Source organism: Lepisma saccharinum, chromosome 7 (genome assembly GCF_977018435.1).
Source record: "Lepisma saccharinum chromosome 7, izLepSacc3.1, whole genome shotgun sequence".
Classification (NCBI taxonomy): domain Eukaryota; kingdom Metazoa; phylum Arthropoda; class Insecta; order Zygentoma; family Lepismatidae; genus Lepisma; species Lepisma saccharinum.
Window position 1 is genome coordinate 97,649,566 of NC_139235.1, and position 24,546 is coordinate 97,674,111.

Here is a 24,546-nt window from a genome sequence, read left to right on the forward strand (position 1 = left end):
CAAACTCCTTTACATTTTATAGGGGGTGTTAAAGAAATTTTGAATCACTCTGTATTTCAGTAATTTTATTGTAAAATTATAGTGCAAGTAATGTAATTCCTCCTGTATGTTTCGTGCACAAGGCTCAAAATTGTAGTCTACACAAAAGTTTGAATTTGTAAAAAAAAACATCAAAGTATGAAAGTATATCTGATTTCAGAGGTATGTCTTATTTGCTTCACGTGTGATCCTGTTGGAATAAATAACATTTATCCTGCTCAGTCATGCAAACCCATTTCACACAAATCAGTAAATTAAAGCTTCTGGAGGAAGGGTGGTACTGTCACAGTGCAATGTATTGGAAAGAAAACACCATACAAAATAATGTGTTCATATACGAGGGCATACTGAAAAGTAATGCCTCCTATTTTTTTGTGACTGTGTAGAGACAATTTGGCTTTTGAGCAACCATGCATTTTACTCATCAGGCTTTCCCCATTCTCCATTCCAAGTTTCAAACTTCTATCACCAGGGATTGCTGAAGTAGAGTGAGGAATATGGCAGCATGTAATCATACTATATCAGTGCACCTGAAGCAGCATATGGTGACAGAGTTTCTAACTGCAGAAAATGTTACCTTAGCCTCAAGGCTAGAAGCAAGTGATGCCAATTGTAATTTTATGTTGTTCTTCAAATTTTCATGTTTAATGATTTTTTTTTTTAAATGTTGAAAGTGAATTTCATAACTAATAGACCTGTACATTTAATAAAAAAATACAAGGTTCAAAAGCAAAAATCACGATAATAAACATGCCCGGGAAAAAATTGTTTTTGGACTGGAAAACCTGGAAATGTCGTGGAATTTCATAATCAAAAAATCATAGCAACCGTGAATATTCTTCACTATCCTTATTGTGCAATCTGCTCAAGTAATACAGTGGAACCCCGATTTTACATTTTCCCATTTTACAATCGTGATGGTCCCAACATAGTAGAATGTTGTAGAATTTCCCAGAATTTTTTTTTTTTTTTTTTTTTTTTTTTTTTTTTTTTTTTTTTTTTTTTTTTGTTTAATCCCCTGAAAAACGTAAACTCGAGGTTTCTCTGTATGTACCTCAGCATACAGGATAGATCCATCCGCTTCAAGAATATTTGCTATTGCGAATGCTAAGCCTGCAAAATATAAAGACAAGTGTGTTAGGTCCTCGATAGAAGCACTGACCTTTTCGGAACCATTATTCAAATAATGCAATATTCATGTTTAGAAAGGCATAATTTCCACCAGGAAACTTCAAACACAATGACATTACACCCATGTTTTTGCACATGAACATGTATTTACCTAATTCAAATACATAAATCAGAATCCATTCTTAACATATTTGATGCTATAGCTGATGGAAAATCGCACACATTCAGGAGCATGCCACATGCAAAGTCTGATTTTTTTCCTGAGTAAAAGTGACAGGCAAATTGAGTGTTGCTTGGTCATTTATGAATAGTAGCCCAAACAAACAATCTATAAAAACTTAAGTGGAACCACAGGCAAAATAGCATGCACAGACCCGCGACTTATGTGCATGATACTCTTGTGTAGAGGGGAGGGGTAGAGTGAAGCATGCTTCCGTATGGTCAGAGTTGAACCTATAGAGGGGAAGAAGCACAGAGACTTTTGGCCGAAGATTCTTTTTCTTGTGGTAGCTCTCAAATGGAAACCTTAAAAGTTCAATAAAAATTGTAGGGCAGACTGTATGCAGCTCAAATTTTCATGTGGTATCAACTGTTATTTACAAAACGACCAAGGCTGCAACACTAAACAAGTGAGCTTCAAAACTCATTTTTGTGATTTTAAAGATGGTACCTCCTCTACACACTTGTACCAGTGAAGAGTAGTGGTTTCTTGTGCTGTCAGCCTAAAACTTACAGAAATTTCTTGGCAAATGAAAATGCAATATCTCTGTGCATGCTTACAACACCAGCAAGTTTACTAATGGGGGAGAAATTTCAACAATGGCCTCAGTTCTCAGACATATGGGTGGAAGGCCTTCACAGTGGCTCATGAGTGACTGCACGTGACCCCAAAGACTTATTCTTCTTGAGGTATGCAGGCACTAACTCAAAGTTGAATATAACGGGCTGAAAAGTTCGTAGGCTGACTCATAGATGGCGTTACTAGAATTAAATCCATGTGATTTTTACTTAGTACTAACCTTCAAAAGATACGTGTATAAATTTCACAGCTGCCGGATAATTAGTTTGTGAGATATAGCATTGTGAGTGAAGCAGCTTTTGTTATTGTGAAAAAATGGATAAAGAATTTTGTGTGTTAATAAAGCATTGCTTTTTGGCGAAAAAAAATACTGTTGAAGCCAAGGCTTGGCTTGATAAACATTATTCAAACTCTGCACCAGGAAAATCAACCGTTGAGAAGTGGTTTGCTAAATTTAAACGAGGCGAAATGAGCATCGAAGACGATGCACGCAGTGGACGCCCCAAAGAGGCTGTTACCGACGAAAACATCAAAAAAGTCCACAAAATAATTTTAAATGATCGTAAAGTGAAGTTGATCGAGATAGCTGAGACTTTAAAAATATCAAAGGAACGTGTTGGACATATTGTGCATGAATATTTGAACATGCGAAAGCTGTGTGCAAAATGGGTGCTGCGCGTGCTCACAATCGATCAAAAGCAACAACGTTTTGATGATTCGGAGCAATGTTTAGCGATATTCAACCGTAATAAAATTGCTTCCCCATCCACCATATTCTCCAGATCTGGCCCCCAGTGACTTTTTCCTGTTTGCAGACCTTAAAAGAATGCTCGCTGGAAAGAAATTTAGCACTGATGAAGAGGTAATCGCCGAAACTGAGGCCTATTTTGAGGCTAAAGAGAAATCGTACTATAAAAATGGCATCGAAAAATTGTATGACCGCTATAATCGTTGTATCGCCCTCGAAGGCAACTATATTGAATAATAAAATCTAATTTTGTCAAAAAAATATTTTTTACTATGTTAGCCTACGAACTTTTCAGCCCAACTGTTATATGTAGATCAGCAATAGGTCTGTGCTGAAATGCAGAAAACTTGTGCAACCACACACACACAAATCTACTAGATGAGAAACAAAAACAAAGTAAGGTTTTCATTTGACTACCTTGTACTTCTAAAGATATATTGTTGCAGAATTTTGCATATTTGCATATGCTTTTCATTGCAAAAAATGAGTATGCTTTCAATTGATTTATTCATTTCACTTGATTGGGAACACACTGGTGAAGTTTTATAGTGCATATAGAAACATATTTGAGCTTGATGTGCATATAATTTCATTACTAGAAGAAATGTTCATGCAAGCTGAAGTGTCTGGCAGTAGGTATCGAAGAGTGTTCATGTTCAAGGTGTATCAAAGACTGTTCATGTTCAAGGTATTACAACTAGTAAGATGCAAGACCTTTTCTGGCTAATGGTGGGTAAGAGTCGTAAAGCATATCACCATCGTATATCCATTTGCACTACTCAGGAGAGCTGATTTAAGTTTGATGATGAATTAAAATATGTGTGTGTGTTGGCATTGTGTGGCCATTTTGTGCACTTCATTGTGTACGGGGCTATATCCTTACCTCAGTTAAAATGGGGTGTAAAAAGCCCCCTTGAGAAATGTAAAAAGTGCAGTTTAAAGGGACTTGTACAGGACATACACAACATATTAAAGAGAGGGAAACAAACACTAAAACACTTTCTCAGAGAAAGTGGAAAAAAACACTCTATCTCCTCCCAACATGGAGGATAAATTGTTGGGAAGATTAAAGTTTGACTTATGTGGATTAGGAACATACAAGATTTGCATAAACATTTTATTATAAGATGATAATGTCGTCAACTTGTCTCTGACGAAAAGTGGAGATATGACAAAAAAAGTATTCAACCACTGATATCCTATGTTGATATGTAGATAATGCAGAATGTGTAATAGTTTTAAAAATTTATAATTCATATTTCACCTGTTTAGAGCATATAAATCCACTCCCTAGTTATGACATGCAAATGTGTTCTTAACCAGTCCTGTACCCAAGGGGTGATGAAATAGATGTGAACCTATAAAAAAATGGGGTGTAAAAACCCCTTGAAAACTGTTATAATTGCAGGTTGTTAAGAGAGGCGTGCACAGGAAACATTCAAAAGACAAGGAAAGAATAACAGACTTCCTCGGAGAGAGTGGAAAAGCCCTGATCATCTCACAAGCTCAAAACATTTGTTAAAAAACGCTCATCATTTATAAATCTTTGGCAAGATTAATGTTTGCCTTGTGTACATTTATACTACAAAAATAATATTGACAATTTGTCAGATTTTGCAATATATTCCACAATAAAGTACAGTAATCTATTATTTGTTTTGTTTCTAAATACAATGTGTATGTATTTTAAAACGGCGGTTGTCTGCTGGCGTTTTTAGGGTTAGAGTTGGGGTGAGAGATGGAAAATGTTATGGCAGAAAAACTAGAAAGCTGGGGGTAAAACAATATCAGGGATCTACACTCCTTCAAGCTGGCAGGTGTTCGTGGTCGGCGAATTTAACGCACGTTGAAACCGCCGAAAGTACTCTCATACATTAAAATCACTTATGAAAACTTAGCATAATTTCTAGGGGTGTGCGGGACAGAATTTTTTGAGTCGGCACGGGAAATTTTTTTAATCACGACATTCGGGATGGGAAAAATTCACAATTTCCAGAGAAAGTCTGGACGGGGAATGTTCGCGATTTCCCGAAGCCCTGGAATTCTCGAATTGTACAGGTAATTTTGACCTAAAGTGATTGTTTTTGCATTTCAGGTACAAAAACTAACGATTTCCGATAAGTTGCAGTGCAGACATTTACAATGCAGAAAACGTCGAGAATTAACGACTTTTTAGTGGCCGCGGTGGCTCAGTCGGTAACGCGTCTGACTACCATGCTAAAGGTCCCGGGTTCGATCCCCGGCCGGTTCAAATCCGGGAACTTTTCTAACGGTGGAAGCGGCCCCGGCGCCTACCCAGCGTCGAATAACATGGGTACCAGGGGGAAACCCTGGGGGGTAAAGGCGGTCAGGGGCGTGATGCTGATCACATCACCCCCACTCACGACCGGATCAAGAAAGTGTGGGGCGTTACCCCCACACCCCCTATACGCCTTCATGGCGTGGTGCTAAGCACAGGGGAACACTTTACTTTTTTTTTTTTATTAACGACTATTTAAAATATCCATTCGGTATGGGGTTTATTCCAGTAAACAAAAAATGATAGATCAGCCAATTCGATTATTGATGGCGGGGAAAGAACTTCCGGTTTGGCGAATTTTCCAATGTAAACAAGTGGAATACAGATCGTCACCGACCTTATTTTCTTATAAAAGATCGGAAACAAAATGCATCAGTTGAAAATTTTGAGTGATGTAGAGAATCAAAGGTACACTGGCGAACTTTAAAAAAAGGTCTCCCTCCTCTTAGTTAGATTGGAAGGTAGTTGGAAACACTTCATTACTCCTGTATTGGATAACACAGTGGGGGAAGGCAGTTGCAGACAAGGCCATCACTACCCTATGTGCACGTAAACTTGTTTCCGGAAAGCTTTCTGTTGGAGTCTTGTCAGGCATGATCTGGCCAGTTTGTGGAAGATTCTTGTGTTCCTACTCCCCCCCTCTGTGTGTGTGTGTGCGCGCACGCCGACACCTGTTTGTTTTTAAGTTTGGCGTATTTTTATTGCATCGACTAATGACCGCGTGCACCAACGCAGATTATTTCGAAGTTCAGATGAACGAGATCAATTGTAATCCACTCTAAACGAACTTGGTTTAAAGATTTGCATTGCACCAACGAAAAACGACGTTCAGGAGATTCCGTTCAACTGATCCGAGATTAATTTGTAAGGCTATACCTGATTGGTTGGCTAAAACAAATGACAATCAAGAACCCAATAGAGTAATGTGATGTGTTAAAGTATCAACATGTAGGAGAAGAAAATAATTCGGGCTGCAAACTTCTATGAATTTGAGAGATGTACTAACGGCCTATGCTGAACCTCGCCCGCATAAAGATATGTTATTATTATTTCTATTATTACTGTACTGTGGTAAGTATTTGAATTTTTCATTTCTTAATTCTTATGTATTTATATTGTCGCGTCATGTAAACTGGTGTAAATAGCCAGTAACATGTATTTTCGTAAATTTATACAATCATATTTCCAACAGCATGTATCAATATCGTAAACATTGCTGTGTTATAATTTACCTTACACGTAATATATGACATTTATATATGTTTTGTGTTCTGGGATAGACAGTACAGTATTTATAAACATTACGACTTTGCATGGCCGTATTTAGAGGAGGGGTTTCTAGGGTTCAAACCCCCCCCCCGAAACTTCTGACATGTTGGATTAATAGATGTTCAGAAACCAAAATCTGTAACAAATTTTCAATTTTTTTTCGAAGCATCACAAAAGTACAAGGAGACAATGTTGAAACGATCGAGCTAGAATTTTCATACATTTGGAATTCTGAAAGTTGAGTGAAACAGGATTTATTCTCGGAATCGCAGCCCACCCGCGTCCCCTCCATTATCACTTCTGTTGTCATCTTTCCAGTGTTGTTCCTGCGACACAAAGAATATAGACTGAAGATTCCCTTATGATTGTCCCAAAATTCCCTTTCCAGCTTTTAAATTCCCCGTCCGATAAAGTCGAAAATAAATCCCCCTTGATAGGAGTTCAAACCTAGTACCTCCAGTTTCGTAGCACATTACGTTCGCGATTGAGGTTACAATCCATGCACCAGGTTAAGCTTTAAAAGATAATAACTGGTTCCACACTTTTCAAAATTCCAAAAAAATAATTTTAAAGTCAAACAACAAAAACTTTATGACTAAAATTTTCATCTAACTTTTAAAGTTTTTTCTTGAAGGTATCTTAAGTTTAATGACGAAGTAAAATAATTGGGCATTTCAGTACACACTGTATGAAACGTAAAAAAAAACAAAAATAAACTTATGCTGGATATTCACTCATCTGCTGGATTGAGTAAGCCCCCTCAAGGATATAACAATAATATAATAATAATTATTAGTATTATTATTATGGAATAAAATGGTTTTATTATTATGAAATTTTAATTATTATTATTATTTCTATTATTAAAATTTCTGGCGACGCCCTGGGAACAATCATGAATGAACCCCCCCCCCGAAAATTTTTCCTGCCTACGGCCGTGCGACTTTGCACCACAGAACCACAAATTATTATTATTATCTTGGCAGTTTTTAGTTTACATAGTTCTCGAATTATCAGCATTGTACATCCAACAGCTCTAACGTTTGCACGCCCTCGATATCACTTTCCGCTCTTTTTATATTAAAAAACAACTGCCTGCAGTCGAAGCGTCAGTATCGTGAACCAGGATCAGACACCAAAACGGTCGCGAATGGCCGATCAGAAGATAAACTCGTTTTGATGTTCCTAGATCGCGATCAAGTGTTGAACCGTCTTCGTGCAATGCAATTTTCCAGTGATCCTCTCCCGATCCGAGTTTAAAATTTGATCTTCGTTCGTGCACACGGCCATAATTGCTGTTATGGCTGGGAATGAACCAGGTTAGCAATGGGCAAATAAAAAATACCAAAATTCCTGGCATGAGTAGTTAGTAGTAGCATAACTATTCTATGGTAGTAGTAAAGGTTAGGTAAAGTTCCTCGTGCGTATAGCAACGTGCCATGAAGGCACATTTAAGGGATGTGGTGGTAGGGCACCGCATATTCTCGAGCTCGGCCATTTTAGAGGTGGTACGATCAGCACCACGCTCCAACCGCCTTTTTTTCGCCAGGGTTGTAGTAGAAATGAGAAAATAGAAATATTTTGCATACTGCGTTTGTGACAGTATTCTTTGGATATTGTCCCTGAAATATCTGTTAACACCCTAACCCGCAGTTTTTTCAGGATGAACTAGTTGAAGGCCGCGAGCGGTTCCTGAGAAGTAATGAACATATCACAGAATGCGAACTAGTTTATCTCACATTTCGTAGGGGGATGGGGGAAAATGATATACAAATTTATTCCACGAATGCTTACGTCATTGTGACAATGGAGTATATTTTGCGGACTAACGAGGATCTGGCGTCTAGACACAAGGCCAGTATAATGGGCTGTGAAGTTCGGGCTGTGTCCTACGTTTGTGATTGCCTTTCACAAATTTCGTCTTAATACACCTTTCATCCTTATCTATATGATTACTCAAAAGTGGAAGAAAAGCGAAGTAAAATAAATAAATCAATTGGTCATTGTGTCCCTGCGTCTTTCAATATTTCTTCCTGAACGAAAATTAATGTTTCACGTATGTAATGCATCACTATAGTCATGTGAATTATTATTTTCCGTCATCATAGTGTGCTTAATCATTCCTTAAAGCATGGACTTTAACGCTGTTGTCCTTAGTGTAAACGATCTTAACTGTGTGGAAGTTTTTATGTAGGCAAAAAATGGTTAAGAGTAAATCCCAATTGATTGTTAGAAATTTAAAATATTATAACTCTGACGTAACGCATATTAACTGTTCTTAGTTCGCTGTCAAGGAACGATTTCTCCTAACTAAAAAGGATTCCGGCTTCCGTGGTAGAGTGGTTAACACAGCTTGCTTAAACACCGCCTTGGCATTGTGTTCGTTCGGTGTTCATTGTGAGTGTCCCTTCATCAATTTTATCTTTTCATCGCTCATCCTCATCGTCGCGTTTAGCCAAAAGTGGAAGAAAAGCAAAGTAAAATAAACCAAATCAAACATAAATAAGAAGCTGAAGGGAAAAATATTCCATTACCAAAAATAAAATATATAAATATACAGTAATTACGTTGTTGACACTGCAGTTTCTTTGTCTGTCTTAGGGTCGTATGTTCGAATTAGCTGACCTCAAAATGTACGAAGAGTGAACGATTAATGGAAATGATGATGTACATCTCTATTACTTTAGTAAGCGTTCAGTCATAAATCCTGTGGACACACTGTGATTTTCGTGCAAGGAAGGGTTCCTGGGACGTCAACTAGGTTGACGTTTACTTATAACATTACGAGGGTATGGATTTCTCTCAACAAGTGCAACAAATGTTTATGGTCATGGAAATTATTTATACAATGTGTTTGAGTAACGTCGTTTTCTACTTCTTCAAATTAATGGTGACTGGAGATGAAATGACACACGTGGCAGATTGTAACGTGCTTTGAAGACAGACGTCTTAAGTTCGAACCATGATTAAGGAATGTTTGCCCCATCACATCCATGTTATCAATTGGTCAATCATTCTCATCGCCCCGGATTAACCAAGAGGCAAGAAGGCAACGTAATATATCCTAAATAGAAAAGAATACAGAAAAGGGGCAAGGAAATGCACATATCGTGCCGAATCGAGGTTGTGTGTTGCAAGACGGAAATGTGTAACTATTATCGCAACAGCACGTTCACTTATATTAGAGCAGAACCATATATCACACAATACAGGTGAAATTGTTGTAGGTTGACGTGAATTGTTAATCTGCCTAAACTCTTAAAATACTCTAAGAGTTCCACTTATTATTTCAATTTTGAGGGTCTTTACGACCGAGTGCTTTGCATACTGCTCTATGAAACCGGAGACCCTATGTTCGATTGATTGATTGCTTTATTTTACTTCGCTTCTTGTGCCACTTTTGGCTAAGTTGCAAATATGGGGGAGGCCTCCCCGATGGCGTAGTGGTAGCGTCGTCGCCTTGTGATCAAGGGTTCCCGACTTCGATACCCGGTGGAGGCACATAGTGGTTCGGAGCCCACTTTAAACTGTAGGTTCCAGTCCCGATTAGCCTTACTGTGCTTAAAGTGGACTTCAAATACAAACTCAATGAAATATGGGGATGAGTGACGATGATGAAATTGATGAATGGACACTCACAAATCCATGCCCAGGCTAGGATTCGAATGCAGGACGCCTGGCCTCGTAGCGTGATGTGATAACCACTCTGCCACTGGGGCCGGAATCTATTTTCGAAGCGTGGGTAATATTTAAGAGCTTATTGTGTTCGTTAATTTTTTCTGGTCACTCCAACATTCGTCCTTATCATTGAAAGTAAACAAGAGGGATATAATATGGTCGTAAAAATAGCAAAGTTACTACATATGCCTGTCACGTGCCGAAAGAAACGACCTTCTTTCCTCGTTTTATTTTCATATTTGTTTTAGAGCTAATGACAAAAGAGAGAAAAGAAACGAAAAAATGAACAACCTACAGGGCTATTCTAAATGATCTTCCCGATTTCGAAATTTAATATCTCACGTTTATTTAGTCACAATGACATGCAAATTATTTTAAATGAAAGTAAAACTCAAAAAGTTTTTGTTTCTTTCAAAGCTGACGTTTAGTTACGCATTCTGTCGCTAGGGCGACAGTAAATCAAGATGGCTGGAATCGAAGACAGGAGAGCATTTTGTGTCTTGGAATTTCATGTCCAACAGTCAGTTGTTTGAGTCCAACGAAGTTTTAGGACGAAGTTCGGGTTAGATCCACCAAGCGGTCACTCAGTTCGGAAGTGGTATAGACAATTTAAAGAAAGTGGGTGTATCTGCAAGAGGAAATCAACAGCCCGGCCAGGAGTTAGTGATGAAACAGTTGATCGGGTGCGTGCGACTTTTGTCAGAAGCCCCAAAAAATCAACGGTTCGTGCAAGCAGAGAATTGAACTTGAAGCAGACCACAGTGTGGAGGATTCTGCGAAAACGTTTGAAATGTCACCCTTACCGATTGCAAATATTGCATGCACTTAAACCTACTGACAAAGATAAGAGCCTTGAGTTCTGCGTTGCTATGCAAAACCTTTTGGAAACAGATGGTTTCATTGCGTCGGTTGTCTTCAGTGATGAAGCTACCTTTCACCTTTCGGAGAAAGTAAACAAACAAAATGTGAGGATTTGGGCTTTGGAAAATCCCCATGGTTACGAAGAACACGTCCGTCATTCCCCCAAGGTGAACGTGTTTTGTGCGGTTACCTGTAACAAGGTGTGTGGCCCTATGTTCTTCGAGGAGGACACTGTAAACGGACTTTCCTACCTTCACATGCTGCAGACATGGCTCTTCCCGCAGCTGGAAGAGGACATGGAAAATTTTATTTTCCAGCAGGACGGGGCACCCCCACATTGGCACTGGGATGTCAGGAGGGAACTCAACAGAAGGTTACCAAATCAATGGATAGGACGAGCTAGTCGTGAGGATCAGGTTCTGCTTCCTTCGCCAGATATCACCCCGTGTGACTTTTTTTGTGGAGTTATGTTAAAAACCAAGTGTATGAGCCTCCCCTACCTAAGAACCTACCTGAACTTCGAGTACGCATCCAAGAAGCAGTTGCGTCCATTGACTCTGAGATGTTGGGAAGAGTGTGGCAAGAATTTGACTATCGGCTTGATGTGTGCCGAATTACAAAAGGCACTCATATTGAGCACCTTTGACGTGGAACATAACATGTATGTATGTAAAAAAAACTTTTTGAGTTTTACTTTCATTTAAAATAATTTGCTTGTCATTGTGACTAAATAAACGTGAGATATTAAACTTTGAAATCGGGAAGATCATTTAGAATAGCCCTGTATTTTCATTCATGAAGGAAATAAATCGCCAGCTCAGAACCTGATTTCTTGAGAGCTCAAAATGGACAACAATATTTCTTCCGAGGCCGAATGACCACAGAAAGAAACGCTGTGCTAATTCCTTGATGACTCATGGTTAACATTGCTCTTCTGACTGCTGTGCAGCTCTTCCTTATCTTGCATGGAGTTTCGGCATTGACGCTGGAGTGTTTCCAATTCAATATCGGTTTTTGTTTGTTGCTTCCAATCTAACTAAGAGGTGGGAGACCTTTTTTTAAAGTTCGCCAGTGTACATAGAAAAGACTGGCAACTTCCCGGATCGGTTGGATGCAGATGTAATGGACAATACTAAGGTCTAAATCACCAAGGTTTTTAGAAGTATAGGTTGGGCCAATCCGTTGTTTACTCGTGATGACGAAACGACGGTAAGAGGTGAAATTATCCATGAAATGAATTCCAAATGTATGCGCTAGTGTTGCACTATGCAGATAGGAAACCATGCCAGAAACTGAACACACGAAATCGAGTACACAAATGAGCATTTCCACCCATTTACATTTTGTGGCTTCAGACAAATTGAAAATAAATATAGATAGTTATTTATTGTTATGCGGGACAGAATATTATTGATCGGAACGGGAATTTTTTTTAAAATCCCGACATTCGGGATGGGAAATATTCGCAATTGCTCGACTAGTCGGGAAATCTCAAATTCTCATTTTCACCTTAAGTGATTTTCTTTGCATTTCTGGAATGAAAACTAACAATTTCCGATAAGTTCCAGACACTTGTAATGCAGAAAACGTCAAGAATTAATACCGTTTTAAAATGACCATTCGGGCCTCCCCGATGGCGCAGTGGTAGCGTCGTCGCCTTGTAATCAAGGGGTCCCGGGTTCGATACCCGGTGGAGGCACTAAGTGGTTCGGATCCCACTTTAAACTGTAGGCCCAGTCCCGATTAGCCTTACTGTGCATAAAGTGGACTTAAAACATCAAATCAATCAATCAATCAATAAAATGACCATTCGGTATTTCCCGACTGCTCGGGATCCAGAAAAGTAGGGAAGTCATTTGCTGAAGTCGGGATCGGGACGGAATTTTTCTTTCCGATCCCGGTCCCGACTTTTCGCGATACCGCACACCACTTGTTATTATTATTTATTTTAGTTCAGCACAGTGGCGATGCTACATAAAGGGCAACTAGGGCACTGCCCCACAACAATTTTAACATAAAAAGTTCATCTGAAGAGACGATCGGTATATACGCGTAAATATATATTTTTTTTCCTCAACCCCTACGCTGCTGCAACCAGACTTACAGGGTATGCACCCTGTGCGAGGTTAATATATTTCTCCGTCCTGTTGGAGAGAGTTCAATCTCGGCTCTGCCCCGGAGACGTGACGTCACTGACTGATCCAAACATTTACAACATCGGCAAGTGACGCTCCCCTCACAATGGAAAAGCGCGAAATTCGTAGCCGTCTCTGGGCAGGGAACGAGGTGCCCTGCCCATTCATGTTTGCCTCGTTCACCGTTCAGTGTTTCCAACGCTTGGCAGGCAGTTCATTCGTTCTTCCAGCCTGCAGCAATAAGATAGAAAAAAATCCCTCGAATGCTTTTCTTCGCGCTTGTTCCGGCGACCTGAAAAGTTGAGAACACTTTTTATTGCACAAACTAGTCCCTCGTATTTTTAAAAAGATCCTTCTTTCTTCTCATTGTAATACGGATTTGGATTTGAGTTAGTGTGTGAGTTTGCGTTGCGTTCCGTCTGTGCGTATTGGTCGCTTATGAAATAATTAGTTTTTCGCGATTTTATAGTTACTGTACGTGTTTATTTATTTGTGTAATTGTGTCTGTGTTCCAGCAACTTGACATGCAGAATATCTTCGTAAGTATAAACGAACTTTTTGGGGGTACATGGCCAATGTAAAGTGTTGTAACTGAACTTAACGCTGCATCATCTTCCTAGTTAGTCATTGATATTAGTGGATACTTGGTGAATATGACATTGAATCATGTAGAAACTTTAATATCTACGCCTTTCAATTCATTGACAATGGAAGAGAAACTGCAGTGTAACATTTTTCTAATCATTCCAGTATCTACACAAAGTTTAGTTACTGCAAGCGTATAGGGTTCCTACGTCAATATTCGAGTTTTTTTTATTCATGTAATTTGTTCCATACGTTGCTGATTTTTCGTATTCCTACGTAGTGAGTATTTAATGCTCTTTGGAGAGATATCTTGATCAGAATGTTAATTTTATTCCAAATTGTTCGAACAATTTACTTACTCCATATCAAGGAACTCCCCTCAAAAACCTTAAAGAGGAATATAGAGGTAAACTGCCCCCCCTCCCCACCCAAAAGAAAATGTGCCCTGCCTGACTGAAAAGGCACGCGCCGCCCCTGGTTCAGCACAAGATACATCTTCCAAGTACGTTGAACATAATATATACGTTATATACATTTTTCAAAAGGATTCTTCGGTCAGCGAGCTTTGGATTCGTGTGGGAACGCTAACGTGAATCATGCTAATGCTAGAATCTGCAGTGCGCATTTCTGCCCAGAAGATTATGTACGTAATCTGAAATGTCAACTTTTAGGTTTACATCGAAGAAAGATCCTTAAGCAAGATGCCTTCGACTCCTTATTATGAACAGGAATGTAGGGAGTATAATCCTCGTAAATACTTCGCCTACCATTTCTTTGCCATTGGTGTACAATTCTCTCTCGCTTTTTCCCTACATATTCACATAAAGCAATAAAAATACAAACTGCTAACTTTTCATTCCATTTTGGTTATTTATTAAACGGTACGTGTTTGTATTTATATTTGATAAATTTACTTTGCTCTTCCGGCCATTTAAGTCAATTGAGATGATGAAGAAGTGATAAAATAGATGAATGGAAAATCACAGTTCCCCTTACTTACAAGAGCAACCACAAGAAAAAGAACCTTCCTCCTCTTCTGTTCAACTCGGACTATAAGTGAGCATGCTCCACTCTACCCCTCCCCTCCACACTGGAGTACGGTGCACAGGAGTCGCGAGTGTGCGCAGGTTTCTTTGCTTGTGGTTCCACTATAATAGTAATATAAAATTGTACACTCACCTCACTTAGTTCTCCGGCAGTTTGTTTCTTTATACATCATATTTGGAGAAGATACAATCATATACAATTCAATCTATAGTTGTACGTACACTGTATATAACACACCTGGATGTACAGGGTCAAGGAAAACAAAGAAATGAGCATAATTTTCTCTTCGGTGAAGATGTACACATCCTCATCTAGACATTGTTCTTGTTCTGGTGTTTAATATCCGCATACTGCAACACTGTCGATTTGTCATTTCACGTGACATCACATTGAAGTGATGAATTCACTTGGCCGGTGACACGTCATCGCACGCAAAAACTTCAACCGTTACCATGGTTTTGGGCCAGGGCTGTAAATCACCATCCCTGAGACCTTCTGTAAACAAACGGTCTCACCGATTCGATGTATCACTCCGCGTCAGCTGATCCATGACCGCAATCATCTGCTGTTACACTCATAGTTCGCCGCACCTATTCATTTTATATAAGAGCCTCTGAAAGTGAGAACCCGTTCTCAAAACATCAGACGAATATGCAGACGCATACATTGTTACTCTCCCGATCATTCTCTCTTTCATAACCCTTAAAACTGCAGACACTGACACACCACTGCACTGGGATACCAACTTAACCACTTCATTTACTGGTTTCTCAGGATACTACTGACAGAACGTTACATAAATATTGAGTAGAATCTGTTTCTCACCCCTTTGCAAAGGCTGTCCTTGCTGGTGTTTTGAAAACAAGCTCGGAGAACACGGAGACTTTCCCTCCCGCATAGAACTCGGCATGTTATTTTTCTAAGGCGTCAGGCAATATTACTAAGTTGCACTACTTCCTTGCTGTTCACATGATTATTTTTAGAAAATAACCAATGTTATAAAATATCATTATGTACACAAATCTCTAAGCTCATTGAAAGTTACAATGCATATTACTACAAAATGTTCACACTTACCTTGCCTTGCCATGTCACCAAGTTATTTTACGAAGTGCACTATATTTGGCAGAACAAAAATCGTTATTAGGATGCTTGTCAAAGTTTCCAACCGCAATAAATTTACGAACTTTTTGTCTTGTTTTGATCATCATCATCAATATATTTATTGTACTTACAGCAATGCATATGGCTGTTTATGCCCATTATATATTTTATTTACATAAGATACAATTTACATAAAATGTACAAACAAATTTCAAATACACTCCTATCTATATCAAAAATTAGAAATATACGTTACCATGTTATATCATTTTGTCTAAAAAATGCAAGTAAAATATATTCAAAGAAAGAAGCCAAATTTATGGGAAATGATTACTGGTGCAAAGAGTTAACCATGAAGGTGAAGCAATAAGTAAAAAAAGAAAGAGCATTGGGTTTAAAGTGAGACGTCATTTGCGGCAGCGTATCCCATACTACAAATTTGCCATTGTTTTACCTTACGTAATGAATCCTGTAACAACGCTGGATTTTCGTGTGGATTATTTTACTTCTATGAGTTTGCAATGCTTTCTGCATGCAGGTGGTTTTGTTTACAGAAGGTGTCAGGGTTTGTGATTTGACATATAATTATTTTCCAAGGCAATGTTGCTCTTCTACCATCAGTTTCGTTTTTGAAAAGACTTCTCCAGGTTGAAATTAAGCTTACATTAATTATAAACATTGAAATACTTCGATCACAACAGTAAAAGAAATAATAATAATTACTACGATTAAAATTATTGTTATACACTAATAATACCTAATTAAATCCATTTTATTCGAATTTAATTATTATTATTGTTGTTTATTATTATCATGGTATTCGATTCACCAGCCGAGTGAATATCTAGCACACTATTTTCCATTAATACTTTTACATTTCATAGTTACTACACTGAAATACACAGTAGTTGTATTTTGTTATTAACTTTTGCAAGTGTCGTTCAAGAAAGGAGTTTAGAAGTTAGAAAAAAATACAAAGTTTATATTGTGGGACCTCATCTAAAATTATAATTTTTCGAATTCTGAAAACTGTAGAACCATTTATTCTTTGAATTAAATGGTAGAATATCAAAAATATCCTGGTTCCTGTATTTTTCACTCATTTTTTCGATCTAATGCATATTTTACATTGATTACTCTGTTCGAATACTAACCAAGTTAACTTCCTGCTCTTTTGCAACTTGAAATGAAGGATGCAATTTCCAAAAGGGGGGGGGGGACGATCGACTTACGTACCGACGCCCATGGAGAGAGCGCTTTTCAACAACCAAAAGTAAAATGCGTTATAATATTATAATTCCAACTTTTAAATATAATCAACCTATGCGCGTTAGACAATTATAATTTTCGAAACACGTAAAATATTTTCATTTGTTGATGAAGTGCCGACTGCAGAGCCTACTCCCTCGTGTTTGTGATCTTTCAATATCGGATCTGTCTGAAAATGATGAATAGATACAGCAATTGTTTGTTCCCTATCTCATGATGAGACCAAAAGCCACACAAATATTGTCGCCTTTTCCGAAGACACTGCCTGCACACCATTGAATTCAATGTTATTATTTTCAAGACCGGAAGTACAGTCCCCGCCACCGCCAAGGAAGCACAGAAATGTAAACGTCCGGTGAATAGCGCCCATTTCCTGAATGCTCAGGATCCCGGGAAGTCATTTCACGAAGTCGGGGGCCGGACGGGAATTTTTTTTTTCCCCGACTTTTCGGGATCCCGAACACTCCTAATAATTTCAGTCTAAACAGTACCTTTTCTTAACGAGAGGTTGGCAACGCTGCCGCACGTGAAGTTGTAAACAAAACAATCAAGATTCCGTCAACACACCAAACAGGGACAACAGAGAAGGAACTTACCAATAAAGGAAAAGGTAATTACATCAAGTTTTTGTGTTGAGGCTAATTAATATATACCATAATTTTAATCTCGCGTGCTTATTTTCAAACTTTTTAAGTATACATATTATACATTCAAAATATGTGCTATGAAATCAGCAGAGGTTTCGATTCCTCCCCCCTCATGTGAATGAGTAATTTGTAATTGCTACATAATGTGAAACGTAGTGCATGAAAGAGGTACATCGTTGTTTATTATAAATTTCAACCCAAATGAGAATCCGATGTTAATTCTTTCTCGTCTAATTTGACATTTCCTAATTAAGAAATAATATTCAGAAATATTTAGAGTAACTGGAGTGTGTGGAAGGGGAGGGATCAGTATTTTTTTCCTCTTTTCAGATAATTAGTTTCGGATAGTGGGCAACTTGGCCAAAGTTCCAATTGTTTAATTGCGTATTAATCATGGTACCCAGGCATTTTTTTTACATAGTTCGAATTCTCTTTGTCTGTTAACACATATCTACGTTTTCTGGAGAACGATTTTTGGTAACAGTAGTATAAGTCGGAGACGGATTTCTTAAAATTTACAGGAGAAAAGACGAGAAAGTACTTACGGAATTGTGTTCTTGAGGACTTTCTGAAGCCGGATATATTTTTTTTATAATCGTGCTATGTATTTTGCCTGTAAATAAGGTATTTTTCGTCAATCATGCATCTCCGTTGTGCGATAGCTCGTGCCGCCATTACCGTCGACTACGTGAATCAAATGTTCCGTGCGTTTGGTTATGTAACCCCCTCATAGTGTAGCAACCACGCGGAAGTTTGACAAGATGACGTGTGAGCGGTTTTTTTTTTCCAATAAAAGGTAAGACTCTAGTTTACGTCCTTTTCCTAAGGAATACGTGTCATATATCGTTGGAAAGCTTATTTTATAAGGAATTCAACAACGTAAATCCCAAAGCGAGCAAAAATTTCCTGAAGGAGTAAATCGAGAAAAACCGATGTTGTCTGGATATGCGCAATTGAACGTACTGAGGTATTTTTTACATGATGAAGCACATATTTAGGGGTGAAATGAGTGCTAATGGAACCTAACCTAACAGGCCTAACCTAACCTCGTAGGCATACCTCGATCCCTTGAATGGATAGTGGGGCTATAGTGAACAGAAAGTGTAAAAAGAAAAAGGTACTTACCCGCACCACGATCGCGCACCGCGAACGCAAAGAAGCAATCACCATGCAGATAAGGACGTAAAGTAGAGTCTAGCCTCAATTTTCGCTTAAAAACATTTTGTGAATAGTTTGTGCGGCATTTATCGGTTCATAAGTTTGGAAACACTGCACATCAGCTGACGATACTGCATATCAGCTGACGATAGACAACGTGAGTCAAGATTTGCCCGCCGAATTAGCAACGACCAATAAATGATTACAATGTTAAAAGTAACATGTTTTTCATGGAAAAAAAGTTATGGCCAGCTTGAAAAATCTTCCGCTATGCATATATAGTAAGTAGCAATGATTTTTATTTGAAAACAACCGAGTTTTATGTGTCTCCGGCTTATACTACTGTTACCCGATTTTTTTTATTTTCGCAGTAACAGTTCGTTATATCGGAGACACATTAAAATCGGATATTTTGTGTTTCTCATGGTTGGTACTTACGAATTGTGTATTGCGGAACATAGTTCAAGGTGCCATTATGCTTTTTACACGAAAACAAACTCAATTTTTCACATTCTGAGGGTTTATTTTATTCCTTCGCTTCCAGAACACACAATATGGCGGGCACATCTTGACCCCAGTTGTGGGTATACTATCTTGTTCGTCAACGGTGGTAATTATACATTATGCACGAGTAGCTGACTGATAGCCTCACGAACCATTGACGGATAGCCCCCACAAACCATTTCCATATGGTTAGGTTAGGTTTGGTTGGGTTAGGCTAGCTTTGAAAAAAAAAAAGGAGTTTGAAACACTGACAGTGGGTTACGTCATCGAACGTGCAGAGCATGCAGTTCACGTAGTGAAAGCAATGGCAATTGTTCGTCGGTGATTTATTTCTCTTGTAAAATACATGATTTCCCGGTAAAATACATTCGACGATGAAAGAAAATACCTCGACGAACGTTAGAAACCTTAGAGAAACTCATTTCCGTAAGTAGTTTCTTGTGTAAAAATGAAATGTGTCTCCGATATAACGAACTGTTACCCTTTTCGCATACTCCTATGTGATTATTTGTTTGCAAGCAGTCAGTCGTCAGGGAGCGAAATGACAATATAGAGAAAGTCTCCAATTTTGTTAATTTTCGGTATACTAACTAATTTTGGCCTCCTAATCACTAATCTGTTGTAAAAAACCAGGGGTCACATCTGGAAATTGTACATTTTGATGAAAAATTGTTCGTTAGCACCAAAAACCATCCACGGGTAGCCCCACAAACCATTGACGTTAGCCCCAAAAACCATCCACGGGTAGCCCCACAAACCATTGACGTTAGCCCCAAAAACCATGCACGGGTAGCCCCACGAACCATTCACACGAGGTTAGGTTAGGCCTGTTAGGTTAGGTTCCATTAGCACTCATTTCACCCCTAAATTCATCGAATAAATAGGGATCGTACTAGAATTGAACATCATAAATCATTTTCTTGTAAAACAACGGCGTGGTTGGACACAATGACATTATATTACATTTTTGTTCGTAAAACTACGCATATACACCTATACATATAAGAAATTCAATTTGCTTTTTTTCAAATTTTCAGACGTGACCCCCGGTTTCTTTCAACAGATTCGTGATTAGGAGGTCAAAATTAGTTAGTATACTGACAATTAACAAAATTGGAGACTTTCTCTATATTGTAAATTCGCTCCGTATTTCCTTTCAGATATTAAAGCATTTTCTTTGAAAATCCATGTGTACGAATAAGAATGTTACATACTGTATGTGTAGTTTTACGAACGAAATGTTATAACTAGAGAGCGGATCAATATGCACTAAAAAAAGTGGAAAATATGCATGTATCTATGCACTAAAAACAAGTAAAATATGCACTCAAATATGCAAATACATTTATTTTTTAAAGAACTACACACACATAGTGACCATTGAAGGTATAGATGAAGTAACAACAGCTTCCATGTCAAGTAAGGTTGCAAAATCTTATATTAAATGAATTTACTATTTCCAGTTGTTAAACACAATATAATGAAAATCGTTAAGTTGTTTTGAATTTATGTAAATTGCAGTGCATTACAACATATCTCTGTAAATTGGTTAGAGTGATTTTTTTTTCTTTTATCAGTTAGTATATCCTTGTATGATGAAAAGGTGCGCTTCACACTACAACTTGTCAGTGGACAATATTTCAATGCAGCTATGTCCTCTGGCGTGATATCTTGTAATAGTTCTGTTGATTCACCTTGTAGCACAGCTTTCACTTTGCACAAAAAATTCAAAGCTGGGTCCTTGGAAGTCACTTTATCTGCCTTTTCTGCAATAATTCTCCCCACGAATCTGTGGTTTCGTCTATAAACAGCCACACTGGAAAATCTGCGATATCATCCCTGCCACTTTGTAAGATCTGCGAAGTAAATATTTAATTTTAAATTAATAATTTAAAACATAATATTCCTTGAGCATTTTTATTATTCTATACAGCTTCAGAGTGAATTAAAAAAAAGAAGTAGATTAGTTTGTTTCTTTCGTTTGTTAAATAAAACGTCGCTTGCAATTTTACCACTAAGTTCTCAAAAGCTCTGCGAAAACAACTTACCTCGGAATACAGTGGACCAATATAATTCTTTTGTAGTGTTGATTCGTCTGAAACTTTTTTCTCGCAATACTTTGCGAGGAAGCTACGAAATTCAGGATTGCTCAACTTTCTTAAAGGAATGTTAGCTGCTATGAGCGCTTTGCAAAGGTCACCAGCAAAACCATCTTCAGTTGTTTGTTTATCAAGTACAGTCTCTATTGTTTGCAGGTCTTGCTAGAATTTCTTAGGTGGATGGCAGTCTTCGTGTGCTGAACTACTTGATATTTTTTGTCACATGGTAGTATCTAAAACAATACAAAAAATTTAAATACTTCTGGATTCACACTGTTGCGATTCACTAAAAACAAAGAGACCAAGTTGAGTATAAAAAAGAAAAAAAATATTATACTTAATTCCTTACAGCATACTCTGCAGAAAATCACTCTCCCGTCTGTTTGTAAAGTAGGCTCTCCTATAATCCACTGTTTCAGTAAAACAATCTTCGATGATTTTTCCTTCGGCATCTTCACATAATGCAAACTACACTAATTCAATGATCACTTTCAATAAGGAATTCCTAGTTTTGTAGCATGTAACCGACGAACAATGTTTCACGGAATACACCATTTTCCCTGAAATTAGTGGTGGAGTATATGCGTAGTTTTAAGAACAAAATATTATAAGTATGCTTGCCTAACCTAACTATACTAACCTTATCTTACCTGAAATGGTTATCCGTGAATTATTTGTGGGCCAATGATTGATCACTTTCAATAAGCAATTCCTAGTTTGTAGCACGTATTTTACGAACGAAATGTTTAGGGCAACGAATTTTGAACGTCATTTGTTCTTACATGAAAGATGGTGCCTGTGTTTCTCTATGCAGAATTATCACGGTAAATAACAACGTTATTTTACAACTTCTACACGTAAATGTACAATTTTAACACACGACCCCCAAATCGTAACTCCAGATATGTCACCAGGAGTGCATAGAATATAATACTTTATTAATCATTAGACAACATGATTGCAATAGACTTCGTCATAATAAGTATATAAATGTTAATATAAAAAATTACAAAAGAAAAGAAAATTAAAAATACATATTAAAATATTACACATTTAACAATACAGTTTGCAAATTAAACTACATGTTTTATTACAACGAAAGCAATTGGAAAATAGTACTCTATTTTGATTACAATACAAGCCATGTACAAAGACCCATTTTACAGCTCTATGATGCATTATTAGTAGACATTTACATTTTACAGGTCCTGACGGAAGTGTTCTTCAAATTCCGTGACACTATATATACACAATATCGTACTAATGTATTATTAATGTGTTTAGCAAACTGCTTGTTTTTTAAATTACGTATAGAAGCTGGTAGCGAATTGAATAATCTCATTCCATTATGTTTAAAATTTTGTTGAGTCTTGCATAGTCTAGCGTACGGCATTTCTATATTCAGATTGTGCCTTGTATTATAGTCATGTACGTTAGATCGCAACCTAAAACTGGGGAGGTTTTCCTTTATGTACATTAAACTATGATAAATATTTATAGAGGCACGCTCATAATACGGTATTCTTTAAAGAATTCCCTACATGACTCCATATCCTGTACTCCTTTAATACAACGTATAGCCTTCTTTTGTCATTTAAAGACTTCCTTTGCACCTGCAGAGTTTCCCCATAGTAAATTTCCATACAGTAAGTGTGAATGGAAAAGAGCGTAGTACACAGAGATCATCATTTCCTCACTTACAGACCTTTTTAATTTCTGGAATACATATAAGACACGGGCAAGTTTCTTACGTAGTTCCTGGGTATGAACTGACCAGTTTAATTTTGTATCTAAATATATGCCAAGCAATTTTACATAATCCTGATTATTTAAGGTGCATGGTGGGTTATTTAAGTAGAAAAAGTGAGTTTCTGTTTTTGTCGTATTTAACACAAAGCTATTTGTTTTATACCATAAAGAGGAAGCATTTAACATTATTTTTGATACTAAGGTTAAGAATACTATGATCATTTGTAATAAAGGTAGTGTCATCAGCATAGATAGCTGTTTTATATGGTAGGCAATTAGGTAGGTCATTCATATAAACTAAAAACAAAAATGGACCTAATACTGATCCTTGGGGGACACCAGACAAAACGTCTAGCTCATCAGATTTCTTCTTATTAAATTTTACTATCTGTCGCCGATTAGTGAGATAAGACTTAAGAAGGGATAATTCGATACCCTTTATTCCATAATACTGTAGTTTTTTAAGCAAGATTTCATGCGCAACTGTATCAAAGGCCTTACTTAAATCTATCAAAGTAGTACATGTATATGAGCCAGACTCGAAACAATTAATTATCTCATTTACGACCATCTCTACTGCATTAATAGTAGATAGCCTCGATCTGAATCCAAAGTGGGCTGTGAATTCTGTTCAAAATAAGGGGTCAATTGCTTTTTACGCAGTACTCTATGATTTTAGAAAACACTGGAACAAGGGATATAGGCCGGTAGTTACCAGGGTTATCTCTATCACCCTTTTTATGAATAGGGACTGTTATAGATATTTTTAGGTTATCAGGAAAAATACCATCATTTAATGTCCCATTAACCCATCTGCTTACCTAGTCGTCGAATCGACGGCCTGACTGGACGTTCGCTTCCCGTATCTAGTCGTCGAATCGACGGGTTCCCGATTTTCATCACGTAGTTCCTTTTTCATTCAATAGATGGCAGAGGTTGTATGATCTTTCAAATCTATGACGTGTATGTTTGTGCTGCTAAGTTTTTCATACCATTTGAAGCATGTATTGTTCAGTAATTTCTCATGTAAACAAAACTTCATTTGTTACGTCTTGCAAACATGTTGCATAAGAATGTTGTAGAAGATTCTGCGATTGAAAAGTTGCTTTTCGATAGCGATGAAGAGGAAAATATGGATTTTGGATGTGGAGATGAACACGGGGGTTCATTTTGTGTTAGTGAAATTGAAGAATGTAGTGAAAGTGAGGAAGAGGTGGCTGTGGCAGGAAAAGTAAAAGGTTGAGGAATGGAAATGGAATGAAAAGATGTGTGTGATCAAATTTATTAGGTGAGTTTCTAATTATCTTTCAAGTAAACTGCAGATGTGCATACTTATTACTATACTTCCACTTCAATATATAAAATTTTCACGTAAATTGCTTGGATAGTTTAAACAATATTTGACGTCTTGCTGTGCAACCTCCA

General features: G+C 37.6%; 1 protein-coding gene across 2 annotated transcripts in view; it reads left to right on the forward strand.

Annotated features, from left to right (window-relative positions):
- The first annotated feature begins 5,967 nt into the window (after positions 1-5,967).
- RabX5 (RAS oncogene family member RabX5) overlaps positions 5,968-24,546 on the forward strand; it is an 84,510-nt gene continuing 65,931 nt past the window's right edge. Inside the window, exon 1 of one of the 2 annotated variants that reach the window (XM_083125711.1) lies at positions 5,968-6,087. The gene's annotated coding sequence lies outside the window, so the exon portion shown is untranslated. Of the gene's footprint in view, positions 6,088-17,500; positions 17,575-24,546 lie in introns of those variants that run through there. The other variant, XM_083125710.1, reaches the window with a different exon arrangement.